Raw genomic sequence first — 18,984 nt, forward strand, 5'->3', positions numbered from 1 at the left:
TTTAAGTGTTACATCTGATGGAGATACTCAGTATGTGTTTATCACAATGACTGTGTGGTGAAGAGCTAAGAGAAAATGCACACGGCCGCAGAATTGCTTGGGCAAAGCGGAAAAAGACCAACGAAGAAAACGTAAGAATAAGAAGATATTATATAAGACAGGACAAATTGTTGATATTTGTTGTCATTGGGATCACAGTGAGGTCTATTTAAATAGGTGGTTACAGATAGGAATTTTGTATCAAGTCAATTTCCCCTGTGCTCCAAAGCCATCCTTTGATGGTGAAATATTTGAAAGCGTGCTGGACTTTTGATATATGGCTTTCTGCCTTGAACTTCTAAAGCCAGAGGACAGAGATCTTACCATTCTTTCTTTAGTTCATTAATGAACAGCATGCTCTTGTTCCACTAATAATTAGTACTCACTGAGACAATGGCCACTTGTCTTGGATTCTTGGTTGGTTTGTGTTGTACCTGAATAGTTTTAAGTTTGCTCAATTTAAATACTGACATGCTGTCAATCCACCCCCTTAAGGTAATAACAAGTATTTTACATTTCTGCTTCATAAATCAGAACATATATGTTGGAATACTTAGGGTGCACAATTATCCTTTCTGGGAACCCTAACAATTATACAGCACTCAGGAAGATAGGGACTTGATCTTTTATATCATCATTGACTTTAAACATTAAATAACTATGATTCATTTCCTAGTGTTAACATAAATAAATCCCCATTGTAATACAAAAAATTAACATGAGTTGTTTGTAGACATTCATGGATGGATCACAAATAAAGCTTAGAAAGCAGATGAGCCTCCATGGAACTATTGTCATCACTATGGCTGGAATAAGTGAAAATGACAGCATTTTCTAATAATGTGCTAGGACAAGTTTAAAGAAATGAAACTGTAAACTATTTTGAAAGACCACAGAGCAAACTGCAATGATAAAATGTAACACAATCTATGTGGATGTCCTTTGGAGATACTCAGTGCTTACTGCTCTTTAGATATTTTTGATGTTAAGCACTATTAAGTCAATTACAGTAATGTAGAGATTTTCAGATGTGACACTGATGACAAAGAGAGATTCGACCAACTTTTCTTAGATAAGCTCTGTAAGAAATATACTGTGCTGGATTTTTACTTTTCGATATACAACGAAGAAAATTCCTATTGATTTCCATGTGGCTATCTACTTACCTCAGAGAATTTGTGAAAGTGTCTCAGTCAAGCAAACACCTCAAAAACCACACACACACACACACACACACACACACACACACACACAGATATACACACGGGAAGAAATGGACCTGCATGAAAGATAAATGGAAATAAAATATAAAAGGCTTTCATTGCTACTGTTTTTTTTTTTAATGCCGCGAAGTCATGCATTAAAGACTCAGATTTTCCTCATTATTGGTTCATAAGAAGAGGCACAGAAAGGCAAATCCATTACAAGTAAAGTTTCTCTCCCCGTACTCTCTAGTATTAATTGACAAGGAAGATCTTCTATGCTTTATGTCAAAAGTAGTCTAGTTAAAATCAATAAACAACCTGGAATATTCCAGCAGTGATTGGTCTAAGGAGGACAAACATTTACTGATGAACAATCACAATTCCAGCAATCAAAAGAGACTGTTTAGCTCAAAAGTTAGTACTGTACTGTGTCTCATTTTCCATCTCCAACAGGTTAAAAAACATCTCCTAAGAAACATGTTTATTTGATGGTACAAAATGCCTCTGAGATACTCCCAGTTTTCACAACTGCTGTTTAAATGGTTTTGAAAACTTCAGGTTGCATTGCTGTTGCAAAGTTCAAAGATAAAGGCGACCATTAACAAAATCAGAATCACAGAGTGACCTGGAATCAGAACAGAAATGTTCAATAATTTGTGTTATAGCGAGCCCTATAACACAATAACACAATAACACAATAATGTAACATAATAATGTGTTGTATTGTGTGTGTTTATGGAATGAGTGTTAAGGCAGGGTGTTTTGAGAATTCTATGTGCTTTAACTTAAAATTGTTAAGTAACTGTAGCCTGGTAGCACAGGTGATTTGAATTTTGAGTCATCTTTTAAAATTTAGATTATGATCATCACAAATGGTAAAGAACAATAATCTCACAGCCTATACACAAAGATAGTTGTTGGTGCAAAAAGTAAAAGCCCAACCCCTGGGATACAGGACAAACCTGTATGACAAATGCATTGAGTCACTTATTTAATACATAAATTTGTGTTAAGTTATCAGTAGATTTTCAACAAGAATTTGTTAGGTACTAGCAGAGAAAGGATGAATAATATTAAGAAACTCACAATCAAATAGGGAAGAGGGATATAGGAACCGACAGCATCTATAACAGAATATGTGTTCTATGCTCGATTGAACAACGTATGAAGAACATGGTGAGGCATAGGAAGGAGGCATTGATTCTGCCTAGGGAGACTGGTGTGGGATGGGCAGGTTGGGAAAGCTGTGTTTAAAATTAATTTATTTATGAGGGTTTTATACGTATCAGTCAGTATACAACCAGAGACACAAAAGCAATAGGTGATATAGATTAAGAGATTTATTGCAAGGAACTGACTTGTCCAATTGTGGGGTTGGCTAGGCAAGTTCAAAATCCATAGAGCAGGCCATCTGGAAAGACGGGCTGAAACGCTTCTGCATGGGCTGAAGCTCCTGTCCACAGGTGGACTCTCTTCTTCAGGGGAGCTTCAGCTCAGCTCATGTTGCTTTCACTTGATTGAACCAGCCCAACCCAGATTGTCTATTAGGTTAATATCTCTCATGTAAAGTCAACTGATTATAGACTTTAATTGCATTTTACTAAATATCTTTACAGCAACACTCAGATTAGTATTTGATTTAATAACTAAGGTCTGTAGCAGCCAAAAAATAAAAAGATCATCACACCTCATATCTAAAAACATATGGATGTCACTTAAGGAAAAATACAAGAAAGATACAACAGAAAAAAGCTGGTGAATCTTGTTTCTGTCTCTGTCTCTTTTTATCTGAATGTTAGAGAACTCAAATAAAGGCAAAATAAATTCGTTATCCATAAATTTTATAAAAATCATACTTAGTGTGTTTTTAAATGGCCAACTGATCTAGTTTATTGTGTCTTCCTCTAAGCTATTCTTGTTTGTGTGTGAGAAGAGTTTGTGTTCACATATCGGTGTGGTATTTTTCTAAGTTGTGAAATATCTGAAACCAGGGATGGCTTCTGTGCCTTTCACATGATATTAAAAAATTTTCTGGTCAGGCACAGTGGCTCATGCCTGTAGTCCCAGCCCCTAAGGAGGCTGAGGTGGGAGGATTGCTTGAGCCCAGGTGTTCGAAGCCACAGTGAGCTATGATCACGCCACTTCGATCCAACCTGGGTAACACAGTGAGACGAGACTGGGTCTCAAAAATAAAAATAAAAATAAAAAATTCCTGATGGCACTAAGTTCAGGAGATCATTTCCCCCAACTAAGTCAATAAAAAAAGAAACAATTTCCAAAGCATGTTCAAACTTACATAGACATGTTTGTAAAAATCTTAAAATTTGTTACTCCTTAATACGTTTTTGAAAATTAAGAGCTTTGCTTAGAGATACTTGGCATGCAATAAACTGCACGTCTTTAAACTAAGTTTAAACATATGTATACACCCATAGTTAAAGGAGTCAACATGTCCACAATCCCAAAAAGAAATGCTCACCAGTTGTAACTTCTCCTCATGACTTTCTCCCTATTCCTTGGCAACTATTGATCTCTGTCAGTATAGATTAGCATACATTTTCACAAATTTCATATACATAGAATACAGCTTGTATACATTTTTTTTCCTGGCTTCTTTCATTCAGTATAATTATTTTTTCAATTCATCCATGTTGTTTTGTGTATCATCAGCTGATACTTTTTATTGCTTAATGGTATTCTGTTGCATGGAAATACCACAGTTTATTTATCCATTTACCAGTTGATCAACTTTTGAGGTATTTCCAGTTTGCTGTTACTGGGAAAAGACTCTTATGAACATTTGTGTACAAGTATCTGTATGGGCATACGTTTTTATTTCTCTTGGGTAAACACTTGGAAGTGAAATGTCTGGATCATAGGCGAGGTGTACGTCCATCTTTTTAAGAAACTGCCAAACTGTTTTCCATAGTGGTTGAACCTTTTTTATTTTCCTACATCAATGCATAATCCAACTCTCCACAAGAATTGTTAAATCTTGCTATGGTCTGATGGCTTTTTAATTTTAATCATTCTAGTAGTATACAGAAGTATCACACTGCAGTTTTAATTTTCATTTTTCTAATAGCTAATAACATAGGGCATACTTTCATGTGCTTCCTTGCCATTCATAACATTTTCTTTGAAGAAGTTCTTGTCCAAATTTTTGGCCTACTATTTAATGGGGAGTTTGTATTTTTGTCATTGTGTTTGATAACTTTTTACCTAGACTGCACACATAGCCTTTATCTGGTATATAAGATTTGCAAACATTTTCTCCCAGTACGTGGTTTATCTTTTTGTTCTCTTCACAGTGTATTTTAAAGACCTGCAGTTTTAAATGGGATGAAATAAAATGTATCAAATTTTTATTTAATGTTTTAGTGTCTTATTTATGATTTTTGTGTTTAACTTGATGTCACAAAAATTTTCTAGTAAAGCTTTAGTTTTTGCTTTTACATCTAGGTCTGTGATTCATTTTGAGCTAATTTTTATATATGCTACAAGTTATTTTTTTTTTGCATGTAGATATCCAATTATTGCAGCCATTTACTGAATGACTGCTGTTTCTTCACTTTACATGGTTGTAAAAAATCAGTTGTCTCTATATGGGTGAGTAAATTTCTGGGCTCTGTTTCATAATCCCTTCTCTGTTCCATGATCTAGTAGTCTGTTTTGAAACTAATACCATAATATCTTGATTAGTGTAGCTTTTAAAAAGTTAAAAATGAACTAGTGTTATTCCTTTAACTTGATACATTGTCAAAGTTGTTTTGGCTGTTCTAAGTCATTTACATTTCCATATGACTTTCAGAATTAGCTTGTCAATTTCTATTGGAAAAAAACACCACCTTTTGGAATTTTTATTGAGATTGCATTGAATTTATAGATCAATATAGATCAATTTGTTGAGAAGTGAATCTAAACAAGATTGGGTCTTTGGATGTGTGAATATGAATATGGTGTATCTCTTCTAACATCTTGACATTCTTCAATTTTTCAGTTTTTTTTTAGTATACAGCCATTGCACATCATTTTTCAGATTCCCAATTATTTTATATTTCTAAATTATTTTTTAAATTGTATTTTTTAAAATGTCAACTTTTGACTTCTGTGTGTTTAGCTTTGATAACTAAAAAGCTAGGAAGTTGTCAATTCCTATCCTTACAAGAAAAAGCTGAACAAACTGAAAGTCAAGGACATTTCTTGAACCCATTAGAGAACTGAGGTCTCAGGGCAAATTTCTGCCCTAAAATTGGAGTGACAGATGAAGCCAGAGTATCACAGCCATGCTCTACTTACCTGGAGCTGAAGACACTGCAACTATATACTACAGAAGCAAATGAGAATTTGACAAATTGCTAGAGATTGAGTGTGAATTAGCTTGAGAGTGAGATACTCTATAAAGCTGCAGTGTTGAAGTAGAGAGCCATACTTTCACAACTTTTACCTCTGGGGTCCCAGGACCCTTGTTTTCATGGTGGAGTTCCATGATCTATGCTTGTTCATGGCTCTAGCAGTGGGAGGGAAGAGGAACCATAGCGAATGTGCCTAACACGTTCTCCGTAACTCAGGGTGATCACTCGGTTCCTCCTGGGTCTCCTGCTTAGACAAGAATCTCTATCAAGACAGTAAGCGGAGCAGCTACTGTGCTTAGTGTGTGTGTTTTCAGCCTCTCATGGATCACGGTCCTTCACTGCCTGAGGTCCAGTGCCTTGAATGCCGTTATTTCACACATCTGTCCTGATTTTAGGTTGTTTTAGGTCAAGGGTAAATCTGGTCCTGGCTACTCCATCTTGATCACATGCAGAAGTCCCAAATGTACATTCGAAGAGACAAACTGAGGAATCTCCTTCAGTTGTGACTTTATACGTATATGTGCCTTGCAATTTACAAAATACTTTGCACTAATACAAGCGAAAACAATTTGTAAAATACGGTGTATATTCCTAGTCGCACTTGTGTCAATGGTTGGTCATTGGTTATGTTTCTTTTACAGTTTTTTGTTTGTTGTTTGTTTTTGCTTCTTTCAACAAATCTTCATTCCATAAAGCCTAGAATTATGAATGCCCTTGAAAAGGTTTACAAGGTGTATTTGATTCAGATAAGTCAATCTAACCTTTATAATCACTGTTGTTCCATCTTATAGCCTCCTCTGCACTCTGATGTCACTCAAGCATATATAATTTACTTAACATTTATAATAATATATTGAGATTATCTAATTATGTAATGGTTTCCCTCAATAGACTATAAACTCATGAAAGGTGGTGACCATATTTTATTCATCTTTTAACCTCTGGTATCTAGCCCAATTTCTGCCCCTGCACCACTCCCGCATATAATACTTTTTTTCTTTTTTTTTTTTTTTTTGAGACAAAGTCTCCGTCTGTCACTCAGGCTGGAGAGCAGGTGCACAATCTTGGCTCACTGCAACCTCCATCTCCAGGGTTTGAGCAATTCTCCTGCCTCAGCCTCTTAAGCAGCTGGAATTACAGGCATGAGCCACCACGCTCCACTAATTTTTTGTATTTTTAGTAGAGATGGGGTTTCACCATGTTGGCTAGACTGGCCTGGAGCTCCTGACCTCAAGTGATCCACCTGCCTCGGCCTCCCAAAATGTTGGGATTACAGGTGTGAGCCTGGCTAATAAGTGTTTTATGCATGTTTATTAGCTAAACAGAATTATTCTGGGTCTTGGGTGAATATATTGGGTTACTGTACTCCCCCCACCTTTCAAACATAAAAGTTTCACTTTTATATAAACAATAAAAATCTGCTTAAAAAATAATGTACCCTGTTATTCCAAAATAGTGAAATTTGACCCAAATATGAATCTTTAGTTATATCCTCTGACATTAAAACTTCACTAGTCTGTGGTTCTTGTCTTTTATTTTGCCTTCTAATTGGTATTCACTTGATTTACAAATCCCATTGGCATTATTCTTCTTATAAAGGCATTTTGTCTATCTAAATTAAATCTTATTCACTTGATTTTCTTTTACATCTTAAACTCTCAAGATCCATCTGCAGTTTTTCCGTTTGTAACTTTCCAGTCTTGAGTGTGTAAGCTCCTCATTTGCAATCATCTCTAGGGTTTACTCAAGTTATTTTTTTCTCTCTTCTCTTCAAGTTAACAAACTAGAAGGATATTGACCATAGGATTAGTTACCTTTCGAAATCTTCCGTAATTTTTGGGTTATTCTTGACTATTATAATCAGTATTCATTATTTTCAACATTGAAGCATCAGTGATATGCTTCATGGCTATAGAAAGTGAAAACCTTCTTGCTTATTTGTATTTCAGAAAGAAAGTGATTAATTCTGCCTAAGTTTGACAGGATCCCATGAGATGACCCTGCCATCCAGAGAAGCACAATCTTCAGCCTTCAAGACACTTTGGACTTTGACTATTGAGTTTCTAAATTTAGAAACTAAATTCAGTGTCCTTAGAACCAATTTATCTTGATGAGGATATCATTTTTTGAGAAGTTAAAAGAGCAATTATTGTTTCTATGTCATTTGTTAAAAATTGCCACACAATATATTTTTTAATGCTATTTAGGTGCATATCTATCATGGATTATTAAATTTGGTCATGTTTGTTGTCTTTGCTCCCTAGAGAAGTAAGAGGTACATAAGCCCTGAAGGAAATACCAAATCCCATCCAACATTTTCACTGAAGAGATCATAACTTTCAATCCAAATTCTATAATTCAATTGCAATATTAAATTTGAATACATGAAATTTATGCAATCATTATACTTATCATTTCTAATAGTTGGACTGATAGTTTGACATAGGGCTAATAATGCTCCCCTGTTGTAACAAGAATTTCCTGGTGCTTATATATTATGAGACTACTCTGCAGGCTTCATTTGTTGTATTCCTCTTTTTCCATGTGGCAACAGAGGCTGAAACATATAGAGGAAAAGAAGTACATTGGCAAATAAAATATGCTTATAGGAGAGAAAAAACAAATGTCTCCTATGGGATCTTGATGAGGTAATGTATGTGAAGTTATTCAGAAAATTGCAAATAATATGCAAATGTAAAAAGTTATTACACATCATGCCAATTCTTAGCTCCCAGCCCAAGCTTCCAACTGGAGCAAGTTCCCCAGGCTCTTATTTTCCATGAGGGAAACTCAGCAAATTTAAATAATATGAATGATATATTAATGTAGTAATGTGATAACAAGGCATTTAGTAATCATGAAATGGATATAGGCTATTAAGAAACTTGATTTCATATACACTTGTCAATATTTACATTACAGGATCAATTCAATTCATCAGATATTTATTGAGTTGCATCAGACACTGTGCTTGACATTGTGACTTAACTATAAAGGTAGGTGGTCCCTGTATTTGTGGAGATTACAGTCTGTTGAGGGTAGATAGAAAATGAAGGTTGTAATTAGGTAATAACGACATGATGTGATAACATGGTTTTCTCATTTAACAGATTCACTCATGAATCACAGCATAATTATTGAGCCCTAACAAAAATGCCAGTTCTCCTAACAGGTTCTATAGAGATATAGCATTGAATGTACAAGTCAGGGTCTCTGATCTCGGAGAACTAGATGTGCAAGGGAGTCACAGCAGTGCAATAAATGTCAGAGTTTCAGGAAGCCATTTACAAATATTAGGCAAGTAAATGTCATGTTCCAATTTTTATTTTATGTGCCTCCCTCGCTAAAAGAAAATATAAGAGACACAGAGCAAGAACCTAAGTTATCACCTTGATTCAGGAACAAGATATTGTATTAGAGTTCCCTAGAGAAAAAGAAACAATAATATAAATATGTACATATACGTCAATATACCTGTTATAAGAATTGGCTCATACAATTAAGGAGGCCGGGAAGTCCCATGATTTGCCATCTGCAAGCTATAGAACCAAGAAAGCTAGTGGTTTTTTTTAGTAGGAGTCCAAAGGCCTCAGAACCAGGAGCATTGATGTCCAACGACAGGAGAAGGAAGACAAAAATGGTGGGAAGAAGAAACAAATGTAACATATAGAAAACAGGTACAAGTATGATATAAATCCAACTGTATTAATAATTACTTTAAATGTGAACGGTCTAAATATGCCAATTACAAGACAGAGATTGCCAGAGTGGAAAAAATAAAAACCTACTGGATTTAAATAAAAAGACTCAGTTAAACATAAAGGGAAAAAGAAGAATGATGTATCATTGACTAGATACAAATAGATGTATCTAGTCAAAAGCAAACTGGAGGGCCGGGTGCAGTGGCTCACCCCTGTTATCCCAGCACTTTGGGGGGCAGAGGTGGGCAGATCACAAGGTCAGGAGATTGAGACCATCCTGGTTAACATGGTGAAATCCTGTCTCTACTAAAAATACAAGAAATTAGCTGGGCGTGGTGGCACGCACCTGTAATCCCAGCTACTTGGGAGGCTGAGGTAGGAGAATCGCTTGAACCCAGGAGATGGAGTTTGCAGTGAGCAGAAATTGTGCCACTGCACTCCAGCCTGGATGACAGAGCGAGATTCCGTCTCAAAAAAAAAAAAAAAAAAAAAGCAAGCTGAATAGCAATATTAATTTCAGGAAACGCATATCTCAGAACAAATAAGACGAGCAGGGATAAAGAAGGAGATTAAACAATAATAAAAGACTAAATAAAAAACAAAAATAAAAAATAAAATAATAATAAAAGACTACAACGGAACTAAACTAGAAATTAACAACAGAAAAATTGTTGGAAATCTCTAAATATATAGAAAATTTAAAACATGCTTATATATAACCCAGATATCAAAGAAGTAGTATCAAGAGAAATTGAAAAATAATTTTGAACTAAAGAAAAATGAAAACAGAACTTATGAAAATTTTTAGGATGCAGCAACAGTAGTGCTTACAGGGAAATTTATGGCTTCAAATATTTACATAAGAAAAGAAGAAAGATTTAAAAAATCAATCAGTTTAGCCTCCACCCAAGAGAACTAGAGAAAGAAGAGCAATTTAGGCTTAATGCAAGCAGGGGAAAAGATATAACAAAATTAGAGCTGAAATCAATGAAATTGGAACCATAAATTTTACAAATGTAATAGAAAAATAATCTCAGAAACCATAAATTGTTTTTTTGAGAAGGTTTTTCAAAAAACCTTGATGAATCTCTAGCTGGGCTAACCAAGAAAATAGATTAATATTTCTCATAAACATGGATGCACAAGTTCTCAATGAAATATTAACAAATTGAATCCAGCAATATATAAAAGGAATTATAAACTATGACCAGGTGACATTTATTCCAGTTATACAAGATTGGTTTCACACATGAAAATCAACCAATATAATCTACCATATCAACATGCTAAAGAAGAAAAATTATATGATTATATCAATTACTGCTGAAAAAGCTTTTGACAAAATCCACATTCATGATAAAACTTTCAGCAAAATACAAATAGAGTAAAATTTTCTCAGCTTGAAAAAGGCATCTACAATAACCTACAGCTAACATTATACTTAATGGAGAGATACATTTTCTCTAAGATAGAGAAAAAGGCAATATTGTCCTCTCTAACTGCTCCTAAACAACATTGTACTGGAAGTCTAAGTTAATACAGTAAGACAAGAAAAAACAATTAAAAATGTATAAAATGGAAAGGAAGAAATTGAGTTATTTTTATTCAGATGACATAATTATCTATATACAAAAGAATCCCAAATAATCTACAAAATATTCCTAGAACTAATGAGCAAAGTGGCAGGATAAAAGATTAATATACATAGTCAATCAATTTTCTATGTATCAGCAATGAGTGATTGAAATGAAAAAATGTAAAATACACCACTTATGATAGCAGCAAAAATGGAATATTTTGTTATAAATCTGAGAATATATGTACAGGATCTACATATAGGAAACTATAAAACACTGATGAAGGAAGTAAAGAAGATATATAGAAATGTTCCATATTCATGAATCAGAACAGTCATTTTTGTTAAGATGTCAATTCTTCCCAGTTTAATTTATACATTCAATACAATTCCAATAAAAATCCTAGCAAACTATTTTTTGATATCAACTAACAAGTTGACTCTAATTTTATATTGAAAGGCAGAAGACCAAGAATAGCCAATGTAATCTTAAAAAATAAAAATAAAGTTGGAGGACTCACACTACCCAATTTAAAATTTAAAGACTCATTGTGAAGGTACATTAATAAAGGCAATGTGGTGTTAGTGAAAGAATGGACACATAGATCAATGGGACAAGATAGAGAACTGATAAATAGACCAACACATGCATAGACAAGTGATCTTTGACAAAGGAATAAAAGCAATATGTCACCAGAGAAAGGATAATATTTTCAGCAAATGGAGCTGGAACGATTAAATGCCCATATATAAATAAAAAATCCAGACAGAAACTACATTTTCCAAAAATTTGAATCGAAATGGGTCATCAACTTAAGTGTAAAATGCAAAACTATAACATTCCCAGAAGAAAACAGGAGAAAATCTATGTGATCTGGAGTTTGGCAATGTGTTTTTAGATATAATACAAAAAGCACAACTCATGAAAACAATTGATACATTTGACTTTATTAAAATTAAAATCTTCTCCATTGCAAAAAAACTAAGAGAAGGAAAATCCATGTCATAAACTGGGAAAAAAAATGTATGCAAAATTTACATCTGATAAAGAACTTGTATCCAAAATATACAAAGAACTCTTTAAATCCAACAATAAGAAGACAACCCACTTTAAAAATAAGCAAAGATCTGAATAAACATCTCACCAGATAAGATATGCAGATGGAAAATAAACATGAAATGATGCTCAACATCATTAGCCATTAGATAATTGCATATTATCACAACAATGAGACACCATTGCATACCTATTATGGTGGCCAGCCCTGTCATCCTTTTCCAGTTGAAAATACCAATTGCTGGCAGGAATGCAGAGCAACAAGAAGTTTCTTTTGTTGCTGGTGGAAATGCAAGAGCACAGCCACATAGGAAGAGAGTTTGGCAGTTGTTAACAAAGCTAAACATTGCCATAACATACAACTCAGTAATCCCGCTCCTAGGTATTTACCCAACTGATGTGAAAACTGATGTCCACAACAGGCATGTGAAGGTTTATAACACTGTCTTTCATAATCGCCAAAAATTGGAAGCAACCAAGATGTCCTTTAATATGTGAATAGATAAACAAACTGAAGTACAACTACACAATAGAGTACTATCATTGATAAGAGGTAATGAGCTACGAAGCTATGCAGAAACATGAGTGAATAGTAAATGCATATTGCTAAGTAGAAGAAGCCAGTCTTAAAAAGCTGTGTGATTCCCTTTATAGAATATTCTGGAAAAGGGGAAACTATAAAGACAATAAATACATCAATGGTTGTTGGAGCTTTGGGGGAGGTGAGTTAAATAGGTGGTGAGCAGAAGATATTTTAGGGTGGGGAAACTATTTTTTTGGTAGTGTCATAGACAATATATGACAGTATGTATTTGTCAAAACTCACAAAACTTTATAACAAAAAGAGTGAGCCTTAATGTTTGCCAATTAAAAAAATTATCTAAGTGACTGGTGGATCTCAGGATAAAATGTGGAATGTTGCAAAAGACTCCAAGTGTATTAGAAATGTATAAAACAACCATACTTCATGGAGAGGGAGAAGGCGGGATCTAACTAATGTTGCAAATATGTGGAGTCCAGAATACTAATGGCAAAAGGAATTGTGCAGAAGAACTGCACTCTAGTTGGTAAAGGTTTTTCACAATGGATTATGGATCCATAATTCTGAAAGCAGTATACATGCATACTGCTTTTGAACAATTAGGTACTTAAATTGTGAGTGGTGAAAGTCAACTTTCTCACTGCTGGAGTGGGAGGCTACAAGTAAGGAAGGGAAGAGACTACAATGATCCATGTGGTGATAAATTAAAGTTGTAGGCATTAGTTTGAATATATGTTTAGCTTAATATAGATACAGAAGGTTACATACAGAAAAATTTATATGAGTTACATGTATATACATAGGTTAGCAAACACACATACATTTCCTTGCTGTCTCAGCTTAGACCCTCAGAGGGCCTAGGAGCAATGATTCCGCAGTACCCCAGTAGTAACAAGCATACCTAGTGCCTAGATCTTGGTTTCAAATTATATTCTCAAATAAAAGAAACTAGGGCTCAGTGAAGAAATGACTCGAGTCTAGGACTGGAACATGATATACACAAGATGAACCTAGAACATCTTGTAGTGACAGATAAGAAAATGCTCACAAAAAAAGAAAAGAAAAAGAGAAAGAACCACCATATTGAAGATGTTTCAAAAGGACACTAGAACTAATTGAAAGAATCCCCCAACGGTCAAAGCTGGAACAATTTGAATAACAAAATAAACTAGTGATGGATATGACCCAGAGTATAAAATGAAAATCCATTAATCTATACTGATATAAGAAATTAATTGACAAATAAATGGGGGAGAATACAAAAATCTGTGCAGAAGAGTTTATGTGGATGATTTGCCCTAGATAACTCCTTATTCCTTAAGTGTGGGCTGCACATAGTGACTTCTTCCAAAGAGTGAAGTAGGAAAGGGAAAAAGAAGAGGAGTTTTAAGTAGAGAAACCTGATGACACTACTTCAGCCATGTAATCATCTTTCACATCTACTACAGAGACAGGTCATGTTCATAATATATTCCCTTGAGGTGATTTGATGAGAGTGACATTTTCCCTCTGTGGTCTTCTTCCCAAAACCATAACTTGAATTTAATTTTGAAAAAAAAGATCAGATGAATCTCAATTGAGGGACTTTGCTTTTAAAGTACATTAAATTTTTTTTTTAATTTTTTACTCACCCCAAGAAAAAAAATTGAGAAACTTTCTACAAAACACTTGGCAAATACTTCTCAAATTGTCTCGGTCATCAAAAATAAGAAAAGCTTGAGAAACTGTAATACCCAGAGGGGCTTATGGAGAAATAATGACCAAATATTATAAGGTATCTCAGATGGGATCACGAAAGAGAAAAAGAGAATATTAGATAAAAACTAAAGAAATTGAAATCAACTATGGCTTTTTATTAAAGGTATGCTATTGATATACTAGGTCATTAAATGTGATAAATACATTACATTAATGTAAGATAATGATAACAGAAACTTGGTATGTGGTATATAGGAACTCTGTACTATCTTTATAAGTTTTCTGTAAATGTAAAATTACCTTAAAATAAAAAAGTGTATTCAATATTTAAAAAGAAAATTAGAATTTTCTCTTTGGTAAAAACACACCTTACAAATCTTTACACCAGAAAATGGTTTTGGTTTTGACTCTCTACCTTCATAAAAAAAGCTCTTGATTGTAGTATTGAGAAGAATTAATGTATTAATGCATTAGACCTGAGGAATAGATTAGCCTCTTATTTTTTTTCGGTACCACAATTGGTAATGATCATATTACGTCTAACAAAATACATGATTACATTAGTCCATTCAGTATTCTTTTTTTTTTATATGCTGGGTATTGGACTTGGAGGTTGTCCTGCAAGGGTTCACAGTCTTGTTGAAGATATATATATCAATCCAACAATTGACCTTCAATCTATCATGGATTTAAGGTAATGGGCTGGGCGTGGTGGCTCACACCTGTAATCCCGGCACTTGGGAGGCCAAGGCGGGTGGATTGTGAGGTCGGGAGATGGAGACCATCTTGACTAACACGGTGAAACCCCATCTCTACTAAAAATACAAAAAATTAGCCAGACGTGGTGGCACGTGCTTGTAGTCCCAGCTACTCAGGAGGCTGAGGCAAGAGAATCACTTGAACCCGGGAGGCGGAGGTTGCAGTGAGCCAAGATAGCGCCACTGGAAAAAAAAAAAAAAGATAATGAAGCCCACTGGTAACTTCAAAGACTTTATATGGAAAATAAACCCTAATAAGTAATTATTGCACATGGTGATTGGTGTTAGGAAATAACCATGATAGGAGATAAACTTGTGTTGGGTCAAAATGGTCTCCCCAAATAGATAATTGATTGAGAGAAACTTTCAAGGACTAGCCAATTGTAGGCATTTTCTTCCTGTAGGAAGGAAGACGTAATACTGTTGCAGGGCAGGTGAGCCTCAAAATTGGGGCTTATCCCGAGAGGGCTTTTGGTTTTGTTCAGGAAAGAATTCAAGAGTGAGCCATGTTGGTAGAACAAAACAGCTTTATTAAGACAGGAGTATTACATCTCTGTGACTGTTTCTGCAGAACAGGGCTACCCCACAGGCAGTGTGTCCAGAGTAGCAGCTCCGGGGCAGTTCTGCAGTCATATTTATACCTACTTTTAATAATATGAAAACTAAGAGACTGATTATACAGAAATTTCTAGACAATGGGTGGCAACTTTTTGGTAATTGACATGGAAGGGGGCGGCAACTTCTGAGTGTTGCCATGGCAATGGTAAACAGTCCTGGCACTGGCAAGCATGTCTTATGGAGAGGTACTTTCGCCTCTTCCCTGTTTCAACTAGTCTTCAATCTGATCCAGAGTTGAATCCAACCTCTGGAGTTGAGTCCTGCCTCCTACTTCAATAGCAGATACAAAAGCATAGAGAGAAAGCAGAGAGAACAGGACATCTTTGGAAACTATGCCATGATGCTTAGAGAATGAATGAAGGAGAGGGTACTGAGAAGGAAGGGAGGAGGACACAACTAGAGATGCAGGATGCAGCCAGGGTCAGGTCCTGCTGATTCTTGATGCCATGGCAGTTATCAACCCTTGTCCACAGTAATTAATAATAAAAATTCAAGGCACTGATGTAATTTGGTATCAAAGAGCTAATTATTGGCTCTCATCATTATGTATTAGAGTCATAGCTGATCAGAAGTTCCAGGGAGAAGCATAAAGTCATCAAAAGCAGTCAGCTGAATCTGGCAAAATGAAAGTGATTGTTGCAATATTTTTGGATTCAGTTCAGAGTTTAAATCTTTTACATCTGTGCCTCCAACCAATTCATTTTAGAATTGGTTCTGAGAATAAATTGACTGGCTTGTAGAATTTCCATAGTTCAAGGACTTGTTGCTAAAGTGGAAACAAGTCAAGTTTGAAGAATGACCTATTGCATCTGGTGTGTTGATGACTTCCTCTAACTGCAAATAATGTAGGGAAAAAAAGAGCAACTGAACATTTCCTGTCTGCAGAAAAGTATCTGGAAGTAACGCATTCATCATTTCCTTTGAATTTCAATAGATTTGCATTTGCACTATCTTTGTTGTACATAGACTGAAACACCTTATATTTTTGCGTTCAACCACACATTATTATTTGTTGGTGGGTTATTTATTGCCATTTTATAGACTAGAAAAGTAAATACTAGAATTAAATTCTAAAGCCCTGGATTTAGAATGTAAGACCAATAAAGAATTGTGCCTAACACACATTCCTAAGGTCATTTCTCTATTGCTTTTTCATTTTCAATGCAAGTTCAGAGCAGCGTTTTTTTATAAAGGCATTAATTGCTATATGAGGGTTTAAATTCAATGTTGTGCTACCCTAACTTAATGCTTATTTGATTCAGTTTATTTCAATTTGTTTGCTGTTTTCCACACTCTGCTGGCAGAGCCATTTAGAAGCTAAGATTTGTTGTTGCCGTTGTTGTTCTTGAGATGGAATCTCATTCTGTCGTCCAGGCTGGAGTGAAGTGGGGCAATCTTGGCTCACTGCAACCTTCGCCTTTGGGATTCAAGTGATTCACTTGCTTCAGCCTCCCAAGTAGCTGGGATTACATGTGTGCACCAGGGCGCCCGGCTAATTTCTGTATTTTTAGTGTAGAAGGGGTTTTACCATATTGGCCAGGCTGGTCTCGAACTGCTGACCTCTGGTGATCCGCCCGCCTCGGCCTCCCAAAGTGCTGGCGTGAGCCACCGTGCCTGGCCTGGAGGCTAAGTTTTATAGGAGAAATTCACCTTGACTCTTAGTAACTGTTTCCACTGGCAGTACATTTCTTAAGGGCCTTTTCTTCTGAGATCTGCCCTTTTTGTCCCTGATAAATGCCCCTTAAATAGGGAGAGACTCCACTGGATCTGTCCGTTGAACTCTGCTCCACCTGCAGGGTGCACCCAGGCACTAATCACACACTAATTTATTCCTAGAGTGTCACAGTATCAGCAACTCTGTATTCATCTGTGAATAAAAATAGTTTTTCTTTATGTTTCAGAGGATAAACATTGAGGCAGCTTTGGAATAGAGGCATTACATACGTCTTTTTACTCAATAGGTGTATATTTTGTGCCTACCAAGCAAGTGCAGGAAACTAAATGCAAGAGTCTTTTCCTTGACGTACTTCCTTCCTTCTTCTCCTATAACCTCAACACAGGAAGTTAAAAAGTCCACTGGGTGGGAATTAAAGAGATATTTAGCTGCTGAAAGTGCTCTTGGCATCTACAAATCATTCTGGTTTTGTGGTGCCTGTTGCCTATCCTGTTTACGTGAACACTGATGAAAGAACAAAACTAAGTCAGTCTTTCTTCACCTTTCTTCTCGAATTCTTTAGAGTAGGCAACCATTATCTGCTAAAATAGCTTTTTAGTCATACTCGTATCTGTGTAGTGAAAATATCTCCCCCCCTAAAGGAAATAGAGTTCCCTCCTAAATTTGCGTAGAGTCACAACCAGCTCTTATTTCTTGCTCATGCCTAGGTTACTAGGCAGCTGTCTTTTCATCAATAATTCAGGACTCAGGCATTGGTGGGCTGAAGGAAAAAAATCATGGAGATTTAGAAAAGTCTTTATGGGGCTAGAAGCACTTCTGCTCACATTCTACTAGTTGGAAATGGGTCAGAACTCATTTGTCTAGCCACAAGAGCTACGGGAGAGGCTGTGCAATGTACCCCAGTTTGTGCCTAAGAAAAAGAGCAACAGGAATTGATCTCTGCTGTGCCTCTTGCTTTTCTATCAGCAGTTGGGTGGGAGTGAAGTGAACATCAGGTTCCAGGAATCTCCTGAGCACCCACTGCACCTCACCACTTCTGACTGCCTGTGGTGTCGCCTCCTGTGGGGGCAGCAAGATTACACCTCACAAAGGGTTTATGCTTTCCTGGAAATACTCACTTTCATTGAAGTGAACCCACTATCTTCTATGGGTTAAAAGCTAGATGGAGGCACAGACAGTGCATCCAAGCCCAACTGATAGAACCTTCCACTCTTCTATTCATGGCACAGAATAGCTATGTGTTGTTTATCATTGTCTGCATAACTCCAGATGAGGAGAATGAAGGAAGGAGAGCAATGTTGAAGTATTCACTCCACATGAGACATTTTCTCGGTGCTACACATACATCATTTCATTTAACTCTCACAACCATGTTGGACTTAAGCACTATCCTTGCTTTTCAAACATCACAACTGCAACTGATCCTTAGCACATTTAAATAAGTCACTTAAGGTTATGCAGGTAGTGAATAGAAAAGGCAAGATTTTAATCTAGATTTTTCTGATTTTTTAAGCTTACTGTTTCTTTAATCGCTTTGTCACCATCTTATCATACTGCCTCTTCACTGAGATTCCATGAGTGACAACATTTGACATCTGTCCTTCACATAGTAGACACTTGACGTATCTCTATGGAGAAATGTCTGATGTGGGTGACTTCTTTGAGTATACATTGCTCTTGGTCAAATTTGAGAACTATTTTACTAATTGTGTCGAACACTGGGGAGCCATCCTATACACATCAATATTCTTTCTCTTTTTG

Source organism: Pongo abelii, chromosome 8 (assembly GCF_028885655.2).
Source record: "Pongo abelii isolate AG06213 chromosome 8, NHGRI_mPonAbe1-v2.0_pri, whole genome shotgun sequence".
Lineage (NCBI taxonomy): Eukaryota > Metazoa > Chordata > Mammalia > Primates > Hominidae > Pongo > Pongo abelii.